Here is a 22,061-nt window from a genome sequence, read left to right on the forward strand (position 1 = left end):
TCCTGTTCCAAAGCATGGGGAGTCTCTGGGACAGGAATCTATTCCTCCAGCACATCCTATTTATCGTTGTGGTGAGGTTTAGATCCCTAAAGCGTTTGGCTCTTGGGGATTTGTTTTTTTTTTTTAGGTGGAGCATGTCCATCAATTCTGGGTTGGACATGGCCTTGTATGTCAGGCAGAGATCACCTCTGAGTAAGCGGTATGCAACCGAGTACAGCTGGAGTTTCTTCAGCCAGGCTGCATAGGGCATATGTTTGAGGCCAGTAATCCTCTTGGTGAAGTACTTCTGTGGTCTTTCCAGCTGTTGCAGGTGTCTTGTAAGGTACATCCCAAATGGGGCATTGTACTCTATGATGGGTCTGATGAGTGATGAGTAGAGGGGCAAAATAACCTCTTTTGTTCTAGATGCGAACCCTTTTGTGATTAGGTGGGCCAAATAGAAGGATTTTCTAACCACCTTGGCAATATGATTATCAAAGGAGAGATTACTATCTACTTGGGTCCCCAGATCCCTTATTACATTTTCTGTATTTAGGGGACTACCATATATGTGGTAGTTCGCGGGTACTTTGTTTTTTCCAAAGGGGATGACTATGCACTTTTTGGCATTTAGCTTGAGGCCATGATTTTGACACCAGGTATCTGTCTCAGTGAATCCCTTCTGAAGGATATCTGTATTAGCTGGAGAGTCAATTATGGCCCCCAGTTTGCAGTCATCTGCGACCATGGTCAGCCATAGTCCTCCTGTGCTTGCCTGTACCTCGGAGAAGTATATACCGAACAGGAGGGGTCCCAGGACTGAGCCCTGGGGGACGCCACTTGTAACTGGTTTAGAGTCAGACATAGAGCCTGCAACTCTCACCGTGTGGGTTCTATCCATGAGCCAATTGGCAACCCATCTCATGATGTAGGGGTTTATGTTCAGGCTGGTGAGCTTGTCTATAATACCAGAATGGGGAATGGTGTTGAAAGCCTTTGTGAGGTCTAGGTAGGATGTGTGAACATCCTTTCCCTCATCTAAAGCCTTGGTAACTGTCTCAAAGAAGTCCACCAGGTTTAGGAGGCATGATCTGCCCTTAGCAAAGCCAAACTGGGTAGAGTCCAATGTTTGAAGGTTCCCAATGTCTCTGTTAATGAATTCCATGATGATGCGCTCCATAGCCTTGCAGACCAGGCTTTTCAGGCTTATAGGGTGATAGTTCCCGGGTTCCGTTGTGGCTCCACCTTTGTGGAGTGGGATAACTGTTGCTGTGCGCCACTCTATGGGTACATAGCCTGTAGAGAGGCTGAGTTTGAACAGTGTGTTTAGGTGAGGGGTTAGTTCATTTTGGAGCTCATGTAAGACACAGCCTGGGAAACCGTCTGGTCCCATTGAAGCTGTATTTTTGGCTTTGGATATGGCTGTTTTAACCTGTGTGTCAGTGATTGCCAGGGCACTACATTCTTCTGGTATGGTTATGGGCCCTTTAGGGGGTGAAAGGGGGGTGAAGTTTTCACTAAACCTGTCTGCCAGAATGTTGGCAATATCAGTCAGTTCAGTGTATTTTGTGCCATTCTGCACTAACTCAGAGCAGATCTGAGAGTTTCCACTTAGGTTCTTGACACAGCTAAAGAACGCTTTGTGGATATCTTTGGAGTCCTTGGCAATTTTTCTTTCGAAGCTAGCCTTGGATGATTTTATGAGGGATCATAGTTTCTTGCTGATACTAATCAAGGATGTCTTTCCTTCTTGGGATTTTATTCTTTTCTGCACTAGTTTCCTCCTTCTGTTGTATAGCTTATTTATGTCAGGGGTCCACCAGACTGGTTTCCTTTTCTTGGAGGAGTGAGTCTTGGTTTTGCTTGGGATAGCACAATCCATGCATTTTTGCAGGTGCTCATAGAGTACCTTTGTAAGGGATTCAGCAGCTTCGACAGCATTATCCTTTAGCATGGGGGCTGTGAACCTTTCCACCTCGGTCTTAAGTAACATGAAGTTTGCTTTTGAAGAGTTTTTCATGGTGGTTTCCTTGATTGGGGGTGGGGGTGAAATGTGGATATCCAGAGTAATTAGTCTATGGTCTGATCTGACCAGCGAGGGTTTGACCCCCGGTGTAGAACACCAGTCGCCCATGTTGGTGATGACCAGGTCCAATATGTTGTCACCTCTGGTGGGGGTGTTGAAAACTTGATCCAGGGTGTTCGAGTTTATAAATTCTAGGAAGCATTGGGCAAGGGAGTTAGTACTTGAGTAGTTCTCCCAGTTAATGTTTGGTAATTGAAATCACCCAATATTAGGGCATTTGGTAGGACCTTCATATTTTTCAATGTCTCCAGAAATGCAGAGTGGGGGTCCTGGGTCATGGTGGGTGATCTGTAGCAAGCTACAATTTGAATTGCAGTTTTGCCCGTTGTTAGTTGCACATGGATGATCTCTGTGGCATTGTGCTGTGCCACTAACCTGGAGGTGTGGGTATCCTTGATGAATATGGATACACCCCCACCTTTTGCGTTTCTGTCCCGGTTCTGTGGCCGAAAAGTATGGTATGAGTTATAGCCTGGTAGTGCTGGGCTGCTCTCAGGAGCCTTAAACCAGGTTTCTGTTACTGCACAGATATCAATGTTCTCCATACTGAGGAGTGCCTTGAGTGCATGCATTTTGAGGTTTAGACTTCTGGCGTTGAGTAGCATTACCCTCAGTTTTTGGTTACTTGTGCTATTTATGGTGGTGGGTTTGTCTTTTGAGCCTTGCCTAAAAAAGGCACTATGGGGGCGCAAAAGCCTTGGCCAGTATTCAAAAGCCAGGGTGACAGGTGCAAGCCATCTCTTGCGAAGCAACGTGGCTTATCGAGCATGTCATCCCAGGTAGACAGATACTGGTTCCCCTTTGAATGACACCAGAAACTTAGCCAGTTGTTGAAATTGATGATTTTTACTTTATACCGTGGCATCATTCTTGGTGAGGGCAGGATACTACTCAGGGTCAGGGTCATACCGGCCTGGGCTACATGATCAGAGAGCTCTTCCATGTCTCTTTTCATGTAGTCCAGGGAGATACATCTCAGGTCATTCACACCAATATGGACAATGACAGAGTCGTATTTGTACTTGTTCTGGAGTGACCTGAGTGCTTGTGTTATGTGGCAGATCCTGGCACCTGACAGACAGCTAACTGTAACCTTCTCCTTGTCCAGCCTAGTTAGTGGGACATCAGTGTGCCTGACTATAGAGTCGCCTAATACTAGTGTGTTGGGTATATTATTTTGCCTTAAGGGCTGTGATTTCATGGCACACTGATTAGGTGAAGTATGTGTTTCATGGTTTGTGATGGGGTGTGGAGGTTGCTTGGGTGTCTGCTTTGGAGGTCTCTGTTGCTTTTGCAGATTTTTATTTAGAGCCTCCGAGTATGTTTTCGTGTAGTTATGAGTGTTATTTGCCGATGTTGGTTTAGTAGGTCTATGTGAGAATGGTGGTGTGTTGCAAGTATTTTCCTTCTCCTCTTACCTGTCAATTCCAGTCTTGGGTTGAGAGAGCTTTGCCTCCAGTTTGGCTGTATAATTGCATCTCTCGCATATATTAGTGTTTGGTGGTAGGAGGAGAGGGTTGTCTGTGTACATGAGGCAGTTGTAACATTGCCTCAAAATGCCCAGATTCACCAGTTGGACTGGAGAGTACACCTGAAACTGCCCTTTGGGCATGCCTGAATAGGTAAAGTGAGCTGTTTTACTGATTAGCTGGTAGGGACGAATAGAGAGCCTTGTCCTTCTGGACAGTATAGGGGGTCTAGTGCTAGGGTTAATTAGTGCTTGCTATGAGTTTTGAGCAAGTGCTGGGCTGTGAAATGAATGGTTTGAGTGCTTAAGTTGAAAGTTTGTCTAGTTCTAAGGGAAAAATTCAAGAGCAGACTTTGTGGAGTCGGGAATAGTTTAACTGTAGCTAACCGGCACTGCCCAGAGCACAAAACCACGCAAACGCGGTTTTTATAGCAGGGAAATGAAAGAGATAGAAATTAGCCCAAATTGGCCAATAAACTACTAACTTCTGGGCTACAGCAAACAAGGTGCACAAATTTCAGAAAAAACAGATCAAATAAGCAGGCACAATAAGCTTTTAACCAGAAATTCCCAGCTCAGAAGGGCAGAATCTAGCCTCTCCTCCCACAAGAGTGCAGACTACTGTTGTTGTTGTCTTTCGGCTTTTCCCAGTTAAGGGTCGCCACAGCAGAACTCCAGGTCCGCTAATGATTGGCAGTAGATTTTCACAAACGCCGAGGTGCCAGCTCGACGTTCAACCTTCAGCTCAGGCACGCCCATTTACACATGTCTTTCGAATGCCCACCCAACCGCAGGGAGGACATGCAGACTCCACACAGAAGGCACTCCCCGCACTCCAGCCAAGACTCGAACAGGAGAACCTCTTGCTGTGAGGCAACAACGCTACCGCTGCACCAAAGAGTGCAGACTACAAACCTTCTTAATGTAAAATAACTGGCCTGAAGCCAAAGTGCTTTAACCAGAACTAATGCGTTTTTAGAATAACAGACACTGAGCCATCAATCAGCAATTCCCAACTTAGAAGGATGTAAGCTACCTGTCCTGCCACAACAATGCAGTCCACAAACCTTCTTAATGTAAAACAACTGGTTTGAAGCCCAAGTGCCTAAACCAAAAGGCTTAGAATAACAGTTACAATTTAATCAGGATACTACCAAGCATTAATAACTGCAGCAGAATAATACAATTGAGTAATTTTAAGAAGAAGCACAAGCAAAATAAGGTAATAAAGTGGGAAAACACAATTACAGTAAAAGCAGATGAATAAAGTGCAATTTTTTTATATATAACAATAGAACATGAGCAAACTGATTTAAACAAATTACCCAATTAACCAGTAAAAAAAATTAAAACTGAGCCCTGTTCCAGCAGTCTTCAATCTGACAAGTTCTAACCGCACACTCCTGCCACGAGGGTGCAGGGGAACCTTCTCCAAAAAAGATGGCCTGAATTAGTGCTCAAGTTATACAAACAAAGCTATATTCAGCAGGCCTGAATCTAGTCTATGCTACAGCAGACAAGGTGCACCAATATCAGAAAAAAACAGTTCAAATGAGCAGGCACAGTAAACCTTTAACCAGAAATTCCCAGCTCAGAAGGGTAGAATCTAGCCTCTCCTCCCACAAGAGCGCAGACCACAAACCTTCTTAATGTAAAATAACTGGCCTTAAGCCCAAGTGCTTAAACCAGAACGAATACACTTTTAGAATAACAGACACTGAGCCTTCAATCAGCAATTCCCAACTTAGAAGGATGTAAGCTACCTGTCCTGCCACAACAGTGCAGACCACAAACTTTCTTAATGTAAAACAACTGGTCTGAAGCCCAAGTGCAATAACCAAAAGACTTAGAATAACAGTTACAGTTTAATCAGGCTACTATCAAGCAGTAATAAATGCAGCAGAATAAACACAATTGAGAACTTTTAAGAAGAGGCAAAAGCAAAATAAGGTAATAAAGTAGGAAGAAACACAAATACAGTAAAAGCAGATAAAGTGCAATTTTTTTTTTTTTTTTTTTTTTTATATATAACAATAGAAAACAAGCAAACTGATTTGAACAAATTACCCAATTAACCAGTAAAAAAACTCAGAACTGAGCCCTGTTCCAGCAGTCTTCAATCAGACAAGTTCAGGGCCTAAGTGGGTATGCCTACTCAAATGTTCTCTCTGTATTAGGCAGGATAAGCTAATGAGACTAGACTACGATAGAGCTGGGATAGGGCTGAACAGATGGGAATGGTAGGAGTGTCTGAAATCAAAATATGATCTCACTGTATTCGGTTGAGTGAGCAAATGAGATGGGCCCAGGAGGAGTGTTCAAACACAAATTTACAGGAGGGGCGGTCAATTCCAAAGCCACCAAGATTAATACCACAGCAAGAACAGGGAGGGTGGGGAAAACTAACTGCAGACAGGGAGAGACAGAGAAAGAGCTTCCAATTTTCAGTAAACAAATAAATAGACAGATAAATGCCGTACTATTTTTAACACAATATTAAATGAAACAATAAACAGAAAAAATAAAATGCAGTACTATCTTATAACACTGCAAGTTTGTACTTATCTCAGCTTGTAATAAAGTTGATGTAGGGTATACCAAACAGCTCTGGTCCTAGGTGCCATGTCCTTGCTAATAAGATGAGCAACATTGAATGATTTTTTATTACCTTAGACACATGTTGGTCAAAAGCCAGATTGCTATCTACATGCGTACCCAATTCCATGACAATTGGTTCTACTCTTATGGCTGTGCTATAGATGAGGTAATTTCCTAGGGTGACTGACTTCTGAAATTGTACTATTGTACACTTCTTGGCATTGAGTCTTAAGCCATGGCTTTGGCACCAGTCATTTGTCTGTGTTACTTCTTCCTGTAGGATGTCAGTGTGGGAATGCTGTGACTTCTCATAGTGTACAATCATCTGTGAACTTGATCAGCCAGAGGCCCTTGACAGTCAGTCCTATTTTTATCTACATTTGTGAGTTGCAGTCCCTGTGCTTTACCCATCTGAGCTGCTCTTGCATTCTTATATTCTTATTTTTGTTACTGATGGTACTCCATGAGGAATTACTTGTTGTACCAGTGGTTATTGGGTAATGATGTTAATTAACATCTCACACTCCTGTTAGGTTTACCTACAGTGAGAAGAGCTGATGTCAGGCCCGCATGAAAGTATAACTAGATTCCAAAGAGTTCACAGGCAGACGAGGTGGAAGAAGATCATACAAGCTCAAGAGATGAAAATGAGGCTAAAGGCTACAACCAGATGGGATCTCCGGTCTTCTTAACTACATATATACATCTGTTTATTTTCTTTGACTTCCTTATATGCACTGCCATAGTATCAACCTAAATATTTTTGTATTTTTGTATCCTATATATCATATGTAGTGTTTTAAATTAATAACAGAATAAAACATTTTATCATACGAGTGAGGTTGTTCCAAGATGGAATTACTCTTTCACTAAAACAATTTTTCTGTAGACTCATATTCTTTATTTCTTCTTTAGCCTCACCTGCCCTCAGCAGATTAGGTGTTGCCCTGGGTTTTTGTTGACCCTGAGGAGTGAAAAATGAAATTGTCATTACAAGCTTCATAGACAAAGATATTAATCTCCCTAAACCTATAAGAAGTCTAACTCAGCAATTTAAGGACTATTGCTTTGTCAGTAGATAATAATAGACTGAGACCATTCAACCATCTGCTAAAAGGCAGCGCATTATCTTAATCTTTTTTAAAAACATTTAGAGAAATTAAAAAAAAACAGAGAAATCATTTTGTATATTTGAATTAAGCTAATTAGAATTTTGTAGACTTTTATTAGTGCTAAGTCATCAGCTTGCAGTATACAATCTGCGCTGGGTAGATATGATGGCACATCATTAGTAAAAAGTGAAAACAAAAATGGTCCAAGTACAGATCACTGTAGTACAGTTTTTGATGTAGTGCCAAAGTCTGAGCTTTTATTATTTGTATGACTGTAAAAGTTCTTTGAGACAGGTAGCCATCAAACCACTGCAACACTTCATGAGCTAAACCAATGTCTGTTAGCCTTTTCATAAGCAAACTGTGATCAACATTTTCAAATGCACATTTAAGGTAAAAAAATATTGCTATTGTTAATTATCATTTTCCATATTATCACAGATCTGATCAGGCATGTTGTATAAGGAAATGATGAGTTTCAATCCAAGTTGTCTGTCAGTTTGTTCGTGTCTTTCGGCTTTTCCCGGTTAGGGGTCGCCACAGCGGAACTCCGGTCCGCTAATGATTGGCAGTAGAGATTTACATGCTGGCTTGCCGGGCCTAATGCACAACCTTCAATGAAGGAACGCCCGTTCACGCAGTAAATATATTAAACTTGGTAATGTATTCCAAGGTTTAATCATATACCAGTTTCTCAAGGATTCTGGCCAGAGGAAAAATATTTGCTATGAGCCTATAGCCATTAACTGAAGAGGAATGTGATACTTTATGGAGTGGTATTACAACAGAGTGCTTAAGGCTTGCTAAGAGAATTTTAATTAAGGAGTCCAGGTAAAAAGATGAGTGGTCCTGCAAGGGTAAACTGGCCAACACCAGCGGTCTGAGATGAAGGTAGTAAAAGAGTGCATTGTAACTGGAATGCAAATAGCCTAGAAAATTGTCAACTGATATTTTGGTGACATTTTTAAATAAAAATGGACTACCATACCAGTTAATATTTAGATTACCAAATAAAATCAATTTGTTATTCCTAGAGTATGATGGTATAATTTTAGTATGTCCTGGATGAATTCTAGAGAAATGGGGATATATATATATATATATATATATATATATATATATATATATATATATATATATATATATATATATATATATATATATATTGGTAAGTAATACTTTATCATGTCTAGCTACTAACATTTGTGTAAGTATCCATTTAGGATAGTCAATTACAATTACATCTTTTAGAGTATTGCTATTGGAGATGAGGAAGGTTTGCATGTATATGAAATAATGTTTAAACACCCCATCTCATTCAAGAGCCAGGTTTGTTATCTGTGTATTGGTAAGTGTTGCGCTATGAAAGGTGATATCCAGCTGTCCTCTTTTAACTGAGGTTCTAGTACTGACCATTCATTTTTAATACTACCCATGTTAATATTGGCTATTCAAATATATTTTGGCCTGGGATGGTAACACTTTAAATTATTGGATGTGATTTAAGCAGCAGTTGGTGGGCCTAGGTCTCAAGAAAATTTAACAAATGCTTGGAAACTTTTGTTGCTAACTGGATACAAGTCCTAAAGTGCATGGGGGATGACAATACTAAAGTATAAGGCCCACATGTCCCTAACACAATGAAAGGTAGACTACAGACCAAACTAAATGGTCAAGGATGTGATATAAGCTGTGTAAAATGTGTTGCGGAGGGTCTACTTTACATGGTCGACATTTCAGAAAGTCGACTTTCTTATGGCCGAGACCATATGATCGACTTTCAGAATGCCAATCATGTAAAATAAACATAACAACACAACAAACACCTTAAACTGTTAGCAGGGGGGGCTATGCCCCCCTGCACCCCCACACCCCCCATAACATTAATATACCAACTCCAAGATCACACTACCATGCAGAAGTGGGAAATCTTCCCATTCCGCACTTTGCAGAGATAGCGGTTCTCCATGGTCGGCTTTTCAAAAGTCGATCATATACTCTCAGCCATACGAAAGTCGACTTTATGAAAAGTCGACCATGAGAAGGGGACCCATTGCAGAATGTTGTGCTACTGATGTACCCAGGAAAATGTAATGTAATCAACTGGGGTCTATATTACGTAGTCCAAGGTGCAGAATGTCGACTACCCTATCATCAACACATATGTGTCGAACATGCACTTGCATGAACGGCAACATCATCGATTTCTTTCCAAGGGAAAGAAACCGGTTGGCCGTTGTTTTAAATCTGCCCTTCTCCCAACTGTAGTGCGATCTCGCAGTTAATATATTTATTTAGGGGGGTGTTGGGCCACAACCCCCCACATTGGGGGTGGGGGGCCACTTTATAGTGTTTATTATATTGTGTCGTGCGTAGTTGGCCTACCAATTTCTTTTCCTTGGAAAGAAATCGAAGATGTGGCTGTTCACTCAAGTGGACATTCGACACATATATGTCGATGAAAGGGTAGTCGATATTCTGTACCTTCGAGGATATAATATAGACCCATCAGCTGTATGTGACACTCTAACAAACTTGCTCTGTAGTGGACAGTGTTCTAGGAAATGTTTGTTGTTTGTATTTTCAGAACTTGTTTCCTTATCTTCCCTGTTGCTGCTGCTGACTGTATTACTTGAGCTTGCGTAATCATGGTTACCATCCTGTATATTGTAGAACTGTTAAGTTATCCCTTACACTGTAGTGTTTCTTTTTTCATGGCATGTCAATATGAAAAAAGCAGGTATAATTGCTAAGACTATAGAAGCAATGCCTTATTAAGTCATCAGTAGACGTGCTGCACAAAATGATTCTTCCTACTGCTGTAACTGCCCTCGGTCTGAGTGCATCGGACCACAGAAGATTAATTGCTGTTGCTGCTTTGCTGATTCCTTGCTAAACTGAAACAAATGGATTCAGTACAAAATAATGTTCTCTTACTTATCTGTCTGCTTTTTTTATCATCCCAGATTTATGTGTAAACAAAGACCATGTCCAAGATGTGAAGGGTGCCCATGTGGTATAGATATGGGGTTGGCGACATACACCTTACTGGCCTAGTCATGGGTTGGCTTCAGCACCATTAAATTACTCCATTACTTATTACTGTGTCTATGTTCAGGTTATCTTGGCATAGAGTTACCACCTAGTAGGTTCATAGGTTGGTGCTAGGCTATCAGCTAGGGCCTATTCAAGCCTAGCCATAACAATTCCCTGGCTATTTCTTCCCACACTATTTACTTCCCTGGACCCCCGTAACATGATAACATTTCCATCTAAGTCTGTGGTCAGTTTGTCTTTTCTCATAGTTATCCTCATTCTCTTATTCTCATTATCCAGTTAGTGGCTATTTAGCTTCAGACACCTCTTGAATGGCATGACTTAGTAATGAGGTGTTTATATGTTGCTGTATCATCTGGGTCTTTGGTTTCTCAGTATCACTGCAGATCTAACAAGTCAACTATTTCTGTACTGCGTCTCCTAGTGAAACTGAATAGAAAGTTGAGGGGGAGGACAAAATGAAGAATTTCTTTCTAAATACTATATGTTCATAGTATGTGTGTCAACATAAATCATGGGTTTGGTAAAACAACAAAACCTTAAAATGAGCTGTTTGACTGAATCCTCCTAAATGTTGATTCTTGGCACAAACATGGTCTTCATAAGCCATATAGTTGCTTTTGATTCTGTTCATTACAAGGCTGTGGTACAGCTATTCATTCTTAGTGGATAAGACATCAAACCCTATGCTTTGTTTTAAAGCCAGCTTATGCATAGTTTGTTCAGGGTCAAGAAAAAAGGCTTATTCAGCTTACACAATCAGCTAACTTTTGATGTTCTGAAAGGCTCCATCTTTAGTTTCATTCTATTTGACATTTTCATCATATGATTGGAATGTGACATCATCAACCTTTTCCCCATACTGTATATAGATGACATTTAGTGGCAAGAGATAGGCAGCTGCACCTAAGCATAAACTAAGACAGCACAGAAAGATTAAAAAAAAATGTTATGTTCACCAGTAGCCATAGGGTGTAATCATTAGCCACAAAACAATCCTGCAACACACAGCCACAAGGCGAATAAACAACAGCCCAGTGTCGCATTCAGAGCTATTCAATATAATAAATGCTTTTCTTACACTAGGTGCATAGAAAATAGACTTAGAATTTTGCATATCTAACCTTTACAGCTAACGGTTAATATGTGGGTTTGGTAACAAATACATGCTTTTGCTGAAGCCAGCTATACACCAACCATATCCTGGAGCAATTCCAACAGCATGACATCAGTTCAGTATCATATTGCCAGGGAAATGGTTCATTGAGTACAGAGGGAGCTTAGGTAGGTCAGTCTATCATGCTAAACCAACTAATTAAGAATTCATGAGGGCTTCAAGCAGAGCCCTCTTTTGAATTCTTGATGTTCCCTGAAATAGGGTGCAAATTGGTTTCACCAAAATGTGTTCAGTTTTTAAATCCATCTCCACATCTTTATCTGTGCATCTGTCTTCTCGGATGTTACACATAAGGAACTCAGGGAAAATGTTTATTGAAGTCTGTCACTGGCTGATGTTCTTCATGTTTCACTGTTGCAGTCATTACATTTGGGTAATCTGCTGGCAGGTTGCCCTCAGTCGGCCTGATTAACAAAGTCTTGGGTCCTGCGTCGGTTGCTGTCCCTTCTTCTATGATGTCAGGTCATCAGGGTTATAAAACATGCAGCCAACGCCATTACATCAGTCTTCTTGCCATGCGATGCCCAAAGCAGAAGCAGTTCGCAAGTGCCGGTCGGCCAACACCTGAAATTTTCGTTTTCGAGTTTCAGAACCGAAGTCTTCAACTAAAAGCTAAGTACCCTGTTGGGGAAACTTTTTCTTGCTCCTTACCGATGTCAGTAAAAGTTAATAATTGCCTTACTTGTGGGAAGCAAATACCTCATAAAGATTTTCATTTGTACTGTATTCCTTGCCTAGACCCTGACCACGATGTACCTTGCTGTCGGTTTTGTGCTTTATTTAATCAGCGCACTATCCGTCATCAGTACATTTTTTGATTCTAAATATTTTGGTTCTCGGTTTAATTATCCAGAAATTATGTCAGTTAGCCATCCGACTACCGGAATACCAAAAAACACAAAGAAAAAGACAGAGACAGGCCGTTGAGGTCCAAAACTGCCGACGACGCTTCTCCTAAGCCAGTCGCCAGTTCACCGGTACTCAGTGAGGCGCTTTCGCAGCCCCTGATACCCTCTACTTCTGATTCGCAGGCCTCTACTGAGACCCATTCGGAGTCCGGTATGCCGCGAGATACTTCACCTATGGAACCTGTGGATGTCTCTACCTTGAATGGGTCCGGAGCCGCTGTGCAGGCACCGGCTTCTGAGGGTGAATTCAGGCCTACAGACTTGCATATTAAACCGACTCCACCTTCAATATTAAGGCCTAAATCTCGATCTATATCTAAAAAATGATGCCCAGGCCACATGTTCAGGCCCCTATACCTAAATAACAAATGATCAAAATGGCAGAAGATTTAATTACTCTAATCAGGGGTAGTCAACCCCCCCTTCTAAGAGGCCTAGGGCTGAGCTTGACTATGACTCTTCTGAACAGGACTCTGTTTCTTCAGACTCTTCAAATGACCTGGATTTGTCCATACCTACTTATGAGGATTCTGATGCAGGGGATTCCATTCCCTCTGCTTCCCCCCTGGGGACTTTTCTTTTGGGGAAACTTTACATACCTTAAGGGAGCATTTTCACTGGGAAAGTCAGGAATTTTCTGAATCCTAAAAGAGACTTACGGATTTCCTTCTTCTTCCCCAGCATAGGCCTTTCACTATACCTCCTGTACTAGACATTGTTGATGATGTGTTTTCTTAATCCAGTATGGCCCCCGATTCCCTGCCTCTGGCTCCTAGTAAACCAGACAGATACTACAGGGTTCCTGAGTCCCACAAATTCCATTTCAAAAATCCTGTTGCGGACCCAGAAACCATTTCTCCAGGGGCCCAAGGGCATTAAGGCTTCTACTGCTAAAAATCCTGCCCCTTCTGATAGAGACTCCAGGGCGCTGGATAGATAAGGTGAAAAGGTTTATACTTCTGCAACCCTGGTAATCAGGGCTTTAAACTGTCAATTTCATATGCTAAAATATCAACAGCATATCATGGGACTGCTTAAACAAAAAATGATGTTGATTTCTCACTGTGTGGAAAATAAAGATTTACAGGATGTATTGCATTCAGCTGAACAAGTTGGAAAACATACTTTGCAATGTGGTTTTGATTCTTTAGAGGCCTCTTGCAGGGCTGCTGTTACTGGATCTGTGCTTAGGTGGCATGCTTGGCTTAAGGAGCAATCTCTGCCTGATCATGTTAAAGCAAAATTGTTGGATGCTCCTTTGCATCAGGACCGTCTGTTTGGCAATAAGGCTGAGGAAGTTCTAAAAAAGATGGAAGATAAAGCTAAATCTATGCAAACTGTGAAAGATTTCTTACAAGTGCAACCTCCAAGATTTAGTAGGCACTTGCCTACTAACTGGTCCTTTCCAGCTCCTTCCAGATCCACTCAAGCCAATTCCAGACACATCAAATGCACCAGGTTTCAGTCCCAGGGGATTCTCAGAGCTAAGCAATGGGGTGCTTCCACTTCCAAATCTGGAAATAACAAGACACCACCCTAAGGTAAACAGTCTCAATGAAATTCCTTTAAAATTACCAAGCACTTACCTCTCAGCCACCCCTTTGGGGGGAAAAATTGCTCTTCATGCAAAAAACTGGCAGCTTATAACCCAGGACACAGGGATACAGATTTTATTTCCACATGTTGCCATCTCCAAACGGGTGGCCAGACCTGCCCTCAAATCAGTAGGCAGAGGCTCAGAAACAAGTACTTTCCCTCTTAAACATGGGGGCTATTCAACCAGTACCAGAAGAGGAAAAGGGTCAAGGTTTCTATTCCAGACTTTTCCTGGTACCCAGAAAAGACAAATCATGGCATCCAATTCTGGACCTGTCTGCTCTAAACACCTTTGTGGACATTCCAAAATTCAAGATGTTGACTCTTCACCAGTTACTTCCTATGCTAGGCAAGGATGCCTGGTTGGCAACTCTAGATTTAAAAGAGGTTTACCTGCATATCTCAATCAGGGAATCCTGCAGAAGATACCTACGCTTCAAAGCAGGCTACTTGCATTATCAGTTCACTTCACTGCCCTTTGGCTTGTCTACTACGCCCAGGGTATTCACAAAGTGCCTGGCTCCAGTAATTGCATTTTGCAGGCAAAGAAATATTCAAATATATCCATACCAGGACAATTGTCTAATTCAGGCAGAAAATCAGGCCATACTTTTAAAACATCTGGCATTTGTAAAAAGGGTTCTAACTTGTCTAGGGTACACCATAAACGAAAAGAAATCACAACTGGTACCCTCTCAAAAAATTACATTCCTGGGTGCAAGCTTGAATACAACTGCCCAGATGGCTTTCCTTACACCAGAAAAGCAAATTCATTTGGTGACTTACTTCAAACAGGTGGCCACAAAAAACCCAGCTATCTGCAAGACAAATACTGCAAGCCTTGGGGTTCATGGCCTCCGGCATTCTTCTAATTCCATATGCAAGACTGCATATGAGGAAACTTCAGTGGTACTTAAAAAGTTTATGGAGTCAACATTGTCACAGCCTGGAAACAATGATTCCTATCATACCTTGCCTATGTCTGGAGTTCCTATGGTGGGCAGAGGCCTGCCACCAAAACAAGGGACTGCCATTCACACCACCCCCTGCCGCCCAAACCCTAAATACAGACGCATCAGACTATGCATGGGGGGGCTCATCTGGCAGGGAAGTGCATTCAGGGCAAATAGAGCCCAAATCAAATGCACCTACATATCAATCAAAAAGAAATGCTAGCTGTACAGAATGCTCTGACAGTCTTCAAGGACTACCTTCATCCAGGACAACTAATGGTAAAGACAGACAACACCACGGTTATGTGGTACATAAACAAGCAGGGGGGTAGACATTCCTACCCCCTCTGCAGACTAGCCATGGCATTGTGGAACATGGCTTTGAGCTACCAAGTACAACTACAAGCTTAATTCCTGCCAGTAAAGCTGAATATTCTGGCAGACGAACTAAGGAGAAATCTCATGGACCCACACGAATGGAAACTGGAACCACGGATTTTCAATATGTTGACAAATGGGGGAGCCCAGACATATATCTTTTTGCCTCACCCCAGAACTACCAGTTGGACATATTTTGCACAAGAACTCCTCACAAAAAAGCCTGGAAGGTGGATGCTCTGTCCTTCAGCTGGAAAAACCTATCAGTTTCATAGTTTCATAGTATAGTACTAGGCTATCTGCCCTGGGGCATTTGTAAGCCTAGCCATAGTGATGTGGCTTTTGCCACCCCATGAAATGGTACAAAAAATGTACAGAATAAATTTAGAATATTGTGCCTCTGTCTAGTAGTGACACTAATAGACTTAGTTTACTGTGCCCCTGTCTAGCAGTGACACAGATGTGACCCCTGGGGTGAACTTACGATTTCCCATCCACTCATCAAGATTTTTCTTGAAGAGAGTCAGTGAGGGGCTCTGCCTAATACGAACTGGGATCTTGTTCCAAAGCATGGGAAGCCTCTGGGTTATGAATTTATCCCTCCAGCATGTCCTATTCATACTTGTGCCGAGGTTTAAGTCTTTAGCTCTCGTGGTCCTGATGGATTTGGATTTTTTGAGGTGGAGCATGTCCATCAGATCCTGACTGGACATGGCCTTGTACGTCAGGCAGAGATCACCTCTGAGCAGGTGGTATGCTACTGAATAGAGCTGAAGTTTCTTTAGTCTGGCAGAATAAGACATATGTTGGAGACCCTTGATCCTCTTGGTGAGGTACTTTTGTGGTCTCTCCAGCTGTTGCAAATGCCGGGTGAGGTACATGCCAAATGGGGCATTGTACTCAATCATGGGTCTGATGAGGGAGGAGTATAGGGGTACAATGACATCCGTGGATCTGGATGTGAATCCCTTCATAATGAGGTGTGCAAGGTAGAATGTTTTTCTAACCACTTTGGCAACGTGGGTGTCAAATGAGAGGTCGCTGTCAACTTGGGTCCCTAGGTCTCTGATTACTTTTTCTGTACTCAGTGGGCTGCTGTCTATGTGATAATTTGTGGGTACTTTGTTTTTCCCAAAGGGGATAACTATAAATTTTTTGGCATTTAGTTTAAGGCCGTGACTCCGGCACCAGTTGTCCATTTCTGTGAGGCCTTTTTGTAAGATGTATGTGTCCGCCGGTGTATCGACTATGGCGCCTAGTTTGCAGTCATCTGCAAACTTTGTCAGCCACAACCCTCCCATGTTTGCTTTAACATCTGAGAAATAAATGCCGAACAAGAGGGGTCCCAGGACAGATCCCTGTGGGACACCACTTGTGACTGGCTTTGAGTCTGACATTGCTCCAGCGATTTTAATTTTATGGGTTCTGTCCTTTAGCCAGTTTGCAACCCATCTAGTGACATAAGGGTTTACGTTTAAGCTGTTGAGCTTATCTATGATGCCTGAGTGGGGTATTGTGTCGAAGGCCTTAGCCAAGTCCAGGTAGGCTGTATGGACTGCTTTGCCCTCCTCAATGGCTCTAGTGACTGTTTCGAAAAAGTCAACCACTTTCAAATGGCAGGATCTGCCCTTTACAAAGCCGAACTGGGTGGGGTCAAGTGTCTGTAGGTCCCCTATGTCTCTGTTTATGAGTTCCATAATGATTCTTTCCATAGCTTTGCATACCAGGCTGGTTAAGCTTATGGGGCGGTAGTTCCCAGGGTCTGTAGAGGTACCCCTTTTGTGGAGTGGGACCACTGTTGCTGTACGCCAGTGTTCAGGTACATATCCTGAAGTAAGGCTAAGGTTAAATAGCATTTTTATGTGTGGGTTTAGCTCCTCTTGGAGTTCACGTAACACGCAACCCGGGATACCTTCAGGTCCCATTGATGCTGTGTTTTTAGCTTTGTTTAGGGCGGTTCTCACTTGGACATCTGAGATGACAGGGAGATTACATTCAGCTGGGATAAGTATTTCTTCTTTTGGGGGTGAGGGAGGGGAGAAATTTGCACTGAACCTGTCAGCCAGAATGTTGGCAATATCTGTGGGTTCAGTGTATTTTTTGTTGTTGTGAACTAACTCGGAGCATATTTGAGGGTTTCCGCCCAGGTTTCTAACATAGCTGAAGAAGGCTTTATGGTTATCTTTAGTGTCCTTAGCGATTTTTCTCTCAAAGTTGGCCTTGGATGTTTTTATGAGAGAACGTAGTTTTCTGCTAATGTTGATCAGAGATGTCTTCCCTTTATGGGATTTTGCTCTGACGTGCAGTAGCTTCCTTCTTTTGTTATACAATTTGTTAATGGCTGAGGTCCACCAGACAGGACGCTTGCCTTTGGTGGAGAGGGACTTGGATTTATTTGGGATTGCATGATCCATGCATTCTTGGAGATGTCCATAGAAAGCATTTGTGAAGGATTCGGCATTGTGGGATGTGGTATCCACTGGCACAGTGGGCTTAAAGGATACCATCTCGGTCTTAAGAAGAGTGAAGTCTGCTTTTGAGAAGTTTTTCACTGTGGTCTTTTGTGCTGGGGGTGGAGGTGGGATATGTATATCCAGGGTGATTAGCTTGTGGTCAGATCTCACTAGTGAGGGGTATACTTCCAGTCTATGCCTTCCCCCCTCTGCCTCTGCTCTCCAAAGTTCTGCTAAAAGTCAAACAGGACAAACCAAAAATGATTTTGATTGCTCCAGACTGGCCATGCCAACACTGGTACCCACTCCAGTGCAGTGTGTCACAAATTTCTCCATGGCACCTGCCTCAGACACCTTCCTTACTGTCGCAGCAGGAGAACCAAATTCTGCACCCTCAGCTCCAAACATTGAATCTTGCAGCTTGGCTGATCACTTAAATTCCTCCTTAGCATCCCTCAGCAAACCTGTGATGGATGTCATTTTGGAGGAGAGAAGACCTAGTACGAAAAAATCTTATGCTGACAAATGGAAAAGATTCTGTGCCTGGAATCAATCTCATGGGATGAGCACAGCAGCGCCCAATTTACCTCAAATTTTGCAATACTTAACTGAGATGCTTCACAAGGGCCTGTCTTTTTCCTACATTAAAATCCATGCCTCAGCCATTTCAGCTCATTACAACACAGAACCTCCCCTCTTCTCTCATCCTCTGCTCAAGCAGTACTTCAGAGGGGCCAAAAACTTGAGACCACCCAGGAGAACCCCAACCCCTGCCTGGGACCTTAACTTTGTATTGGAGAAACTCACTCTACCTCCTTTCGAGCCAGCTGTTACTGCAGACTTAACATTTCTTTCTTGAAAAACAGCCTTCCTTTTAGCAATCACTTCAGCTAGAAGGATATCTGAATTACAGGCCCTTATGGCAGTGGAGCCTTTCATCATCTTTCATGTGGACAGGGTGTCACTCAGCACCAATCCATAATTCATGCCCAAGGTGGTATCCAGTGTGGCTCTTAATCAGTCCATTCATTTGCCAACATTCTTTCCCAACAGACAACTTGGACAGGACTAAATCTCGAAGAAAATCTGAACAACTTCTGGTAGCATTTGCTGCAGGGACAGAGGGGAAGGCTATTTCAAAACAAACCATTTCTAAATGGATAAGCCATTGCATTAATTTCTGCTATAAGCACCATGGAAAACCTATCCCCCAGGAGATCAGATCTCATTCCACCAGGGCTGCATCTACTTCTGCAGCCTTTCTCAGAGGCGTTCCTACCAGGGATATTCTAGAAGCTGCTACCTGGAGTTCAGTTCATACTTTCACCAAGCATTATCCCTTACCAACTTTCTCTAAATCCAGGGCTGGCTTTGCCACTGCTGTTTTGCAGGGCCTTATAGCTGGTCCTAATGCTGTATAAATCCATCTTCCCAACCATAGCTTTGGTAATCTACACAAATGTAATGACTGCAACAGTGAAACACAAAGAACATAGTACAGTTGTGTACACGTACCATAAATGTAGATATTCGAGTGTATTCACTGTTGCAGTCCTGGTTACCCTCCCTCCAGCCCCCTGTTTTTCTCTTACTATACCTCTACTTTCTTTTACTATGCTTAAAAGCCTTTTTGGTGTATTTGCTTTTGGTTGGAGATATATTTTTGTGTTTTTAATTATATATTTTGCTCCCCATTTGGGGGGCACCTGACATTTGGGGCAAGAAAAACTGATGTAATGGCATCAGCTGCATGTTTTATACCCCTGACGACCTGACGTCATGGAAGAAGGGACAGCAACCGACACAGGACCCAAGACTTTGTTAATCAGGCCGACTGAGGGCAACCTGCCAGCAGATTACCCAAATGTGATGACTGCAACAGTGAATACACTCGAACATCTACATTTATGGTAAGTGTACACAACTGTACTTTTCAAAGATAACTACCAGTACAAATGTAAGTATGTGGTGACTGGTAAGGCTGCAGGTTTCAAGGCCCTGCCATTCAATAAACATAGTACTGCCCTTGACAGATTTGTAATTTTAAGAATGATAATAAAGAAAATGTATCTTGGCTTTGGTTTGATGAGCTGCTGACATTTGTTCACCACAGAGATAATCCACTTGAAACTGGTTGGATTGTTAGCTGGTGATATGCAATTCAGCAGGCTCATTATCCCAGAGGAAATTGTTAAGAAAATCTTCGGTATGCAGTCAGAAAGTGAGTCTGCAGCTACAATAATTGTACACTTTAACTCTGGCTCCATTTTTGAATTTAATGTGCAGATCTGATAATGATTTTGTGCTTTTGGAAAAGCCAAACCTATGCCAGTTTATCCTGGAACCAAGCTAAGAGTACCAGTCCGGCATCAGTTCAACATCCCATTGCTGGGTGCAGGCCTTGCAAAATAAGAGCTGTTGTTTCATTCTTCTTACACCCAGAAATGTAAAGCATGCCAAGATACAGGCTGCTATATCGGTATCAGAGAGGTAGATCCTTGTCGTTCATTCTTCTTGTTTGCAGGACCTTTACCTCCCCCATAGCATCATTCAGGTAGTCATTCAAAGGCAGGGCTCTTTACCACCATTCCTCCTTTAGTGAACACACTCATATGAGTCATATAGCAAACACCACAACAGGGCATGCAGCCATCTCTGTTTTTCCTCTGTTATGGATCAACCTGTATAATTAAATTACAGAAGCTGATGATCTGCTGGAATTTATTAATGCACTGAAGCAAATATTAAACCCAAAGCAACATGGAATTCAAAAACATGCACTCTTCAAGTTACCTTGCAATTTATAGCCACATCGATCATTCATGAAGGTACTGTCAATATGCTGTGCAATGCACTTGTCCATGATTTATTTTAATGTGCCTGCTTTGTGCTTTGGACTGTGCATTACTATTTTTGGACCTATTTAACTGTATCTCTGCTGTAAGTCTGATACTGTAGCTAAAAAGACACTATTTTATTAATAGATCCACTCAAATAATGACCCATTTAATAAAAATTTAGAGCACAGATAAGACACTTTGGGGACGTATGCTGCACTCCCATTGCTTCATAGTTTAATCTTGCCTTAAACTAATATTCAGGATTGCCTTACGACTATATTTGATATGACTTCCAAGACAGAGTACCAGCTTGTCTCTAGCTTTCCCAGTGTGAAAAAAGAAATTCAACAGAGAAGGCCAGTAGACATTTGTGCTCATGGGTACATTTCAGTAACTGGCTAGTAAGTATACTGCCTGGATACCAGGAAAAAAGAAATACAAACCACTTGGAAAAAAATCAGCTACAAAAAGTGTGGAAGAAACTCTAACTGGGGAAAGTTCTGCAGCTGTTCAGCAAAAAGCAATGTAACATCTAGACATGGCTTCCAGTAATCTACAGAAAGATATAAGACAACTGCAAACAGACCTGGTTAAAATAAATAAAATGCTGATGGAGTATATCAACACAACAAAAAGGAATGGATACATTGAAGAATCTTTAAACAGATATTCTGAAGAGGTGATAAAGCTGCAAAAATCAGATGTTGAATTAAAGAAAAGGCTGGCTGAATATGAGACTGCTTAGCACAGCTGGCCTTAGGCATAAAGCGCAGCTCTGGCAGAGGCACTTTTCCAGTATTTGTTTTTTTGTAGCAAAGAAATAGTTTATTTAAAATGTGTTGAATGAAGCCAGGAAAAACTGAATAGTATGAAAAACGGTAAGAAAAATGAAAAACGTTATCTGGATGTTGTAGGTAGTCCATGATCGGAGCACTGGGTAGTGTGAGGGGCGCTGTGGAGCCATTTTTCATAGTGCACCAGCTCACCAAAGGCTGTTCCTGCTGCTTAGGAAGAGATTTTTCAAAAAAATAATAGAATTAGAGGACAGAGCATGTAGGGAAAACCTGAGATTTTCAGCTATACCGGAGAAGCTGGAAGGAGCAGACTGCATTAATTTTATGAAAGCACAAATAAGCAACTGGACTGGTATTCCACAACAGGAGTTGTTAGTTGAAAGGGCACATTGTGTGCATGCTCCTAAACTGGCTATGAGAACGCAACCTAGACCTTGAATAGTAAAGATGCAATTATACCAGAAAAAGGAGCTTATTCTGACAAAACTGTGGCAGAAGGACAAAATACTAAAAGTGAGAGATAGCAGAGTGCTTGTGGAGAATGATTACTCATTGTACACCAGGCAGAAAAGGAGTAAATGCACTCCACTATTCAGGGAATAAAAATGTCACATGGATAAACCAATCAGTAAAACTACAAGAAAAATCTAGCCAAGCTAGAG

This window comes from Protopterus annectens, chromosome 2.part1 (genome assembly GCF_019279795.1).
Source record: "Protopterus annectens isolate FY-2018-M chromosome 2.part1, PAN1.0, whole genome shotgun sequence".
In the NCBI taxonomy this organism is placed as follows: Eukaryota; Metazoa; Chordata; order Ceratodontiformes; family Protopteridae; genus Protopterus; species Protopterus annectens.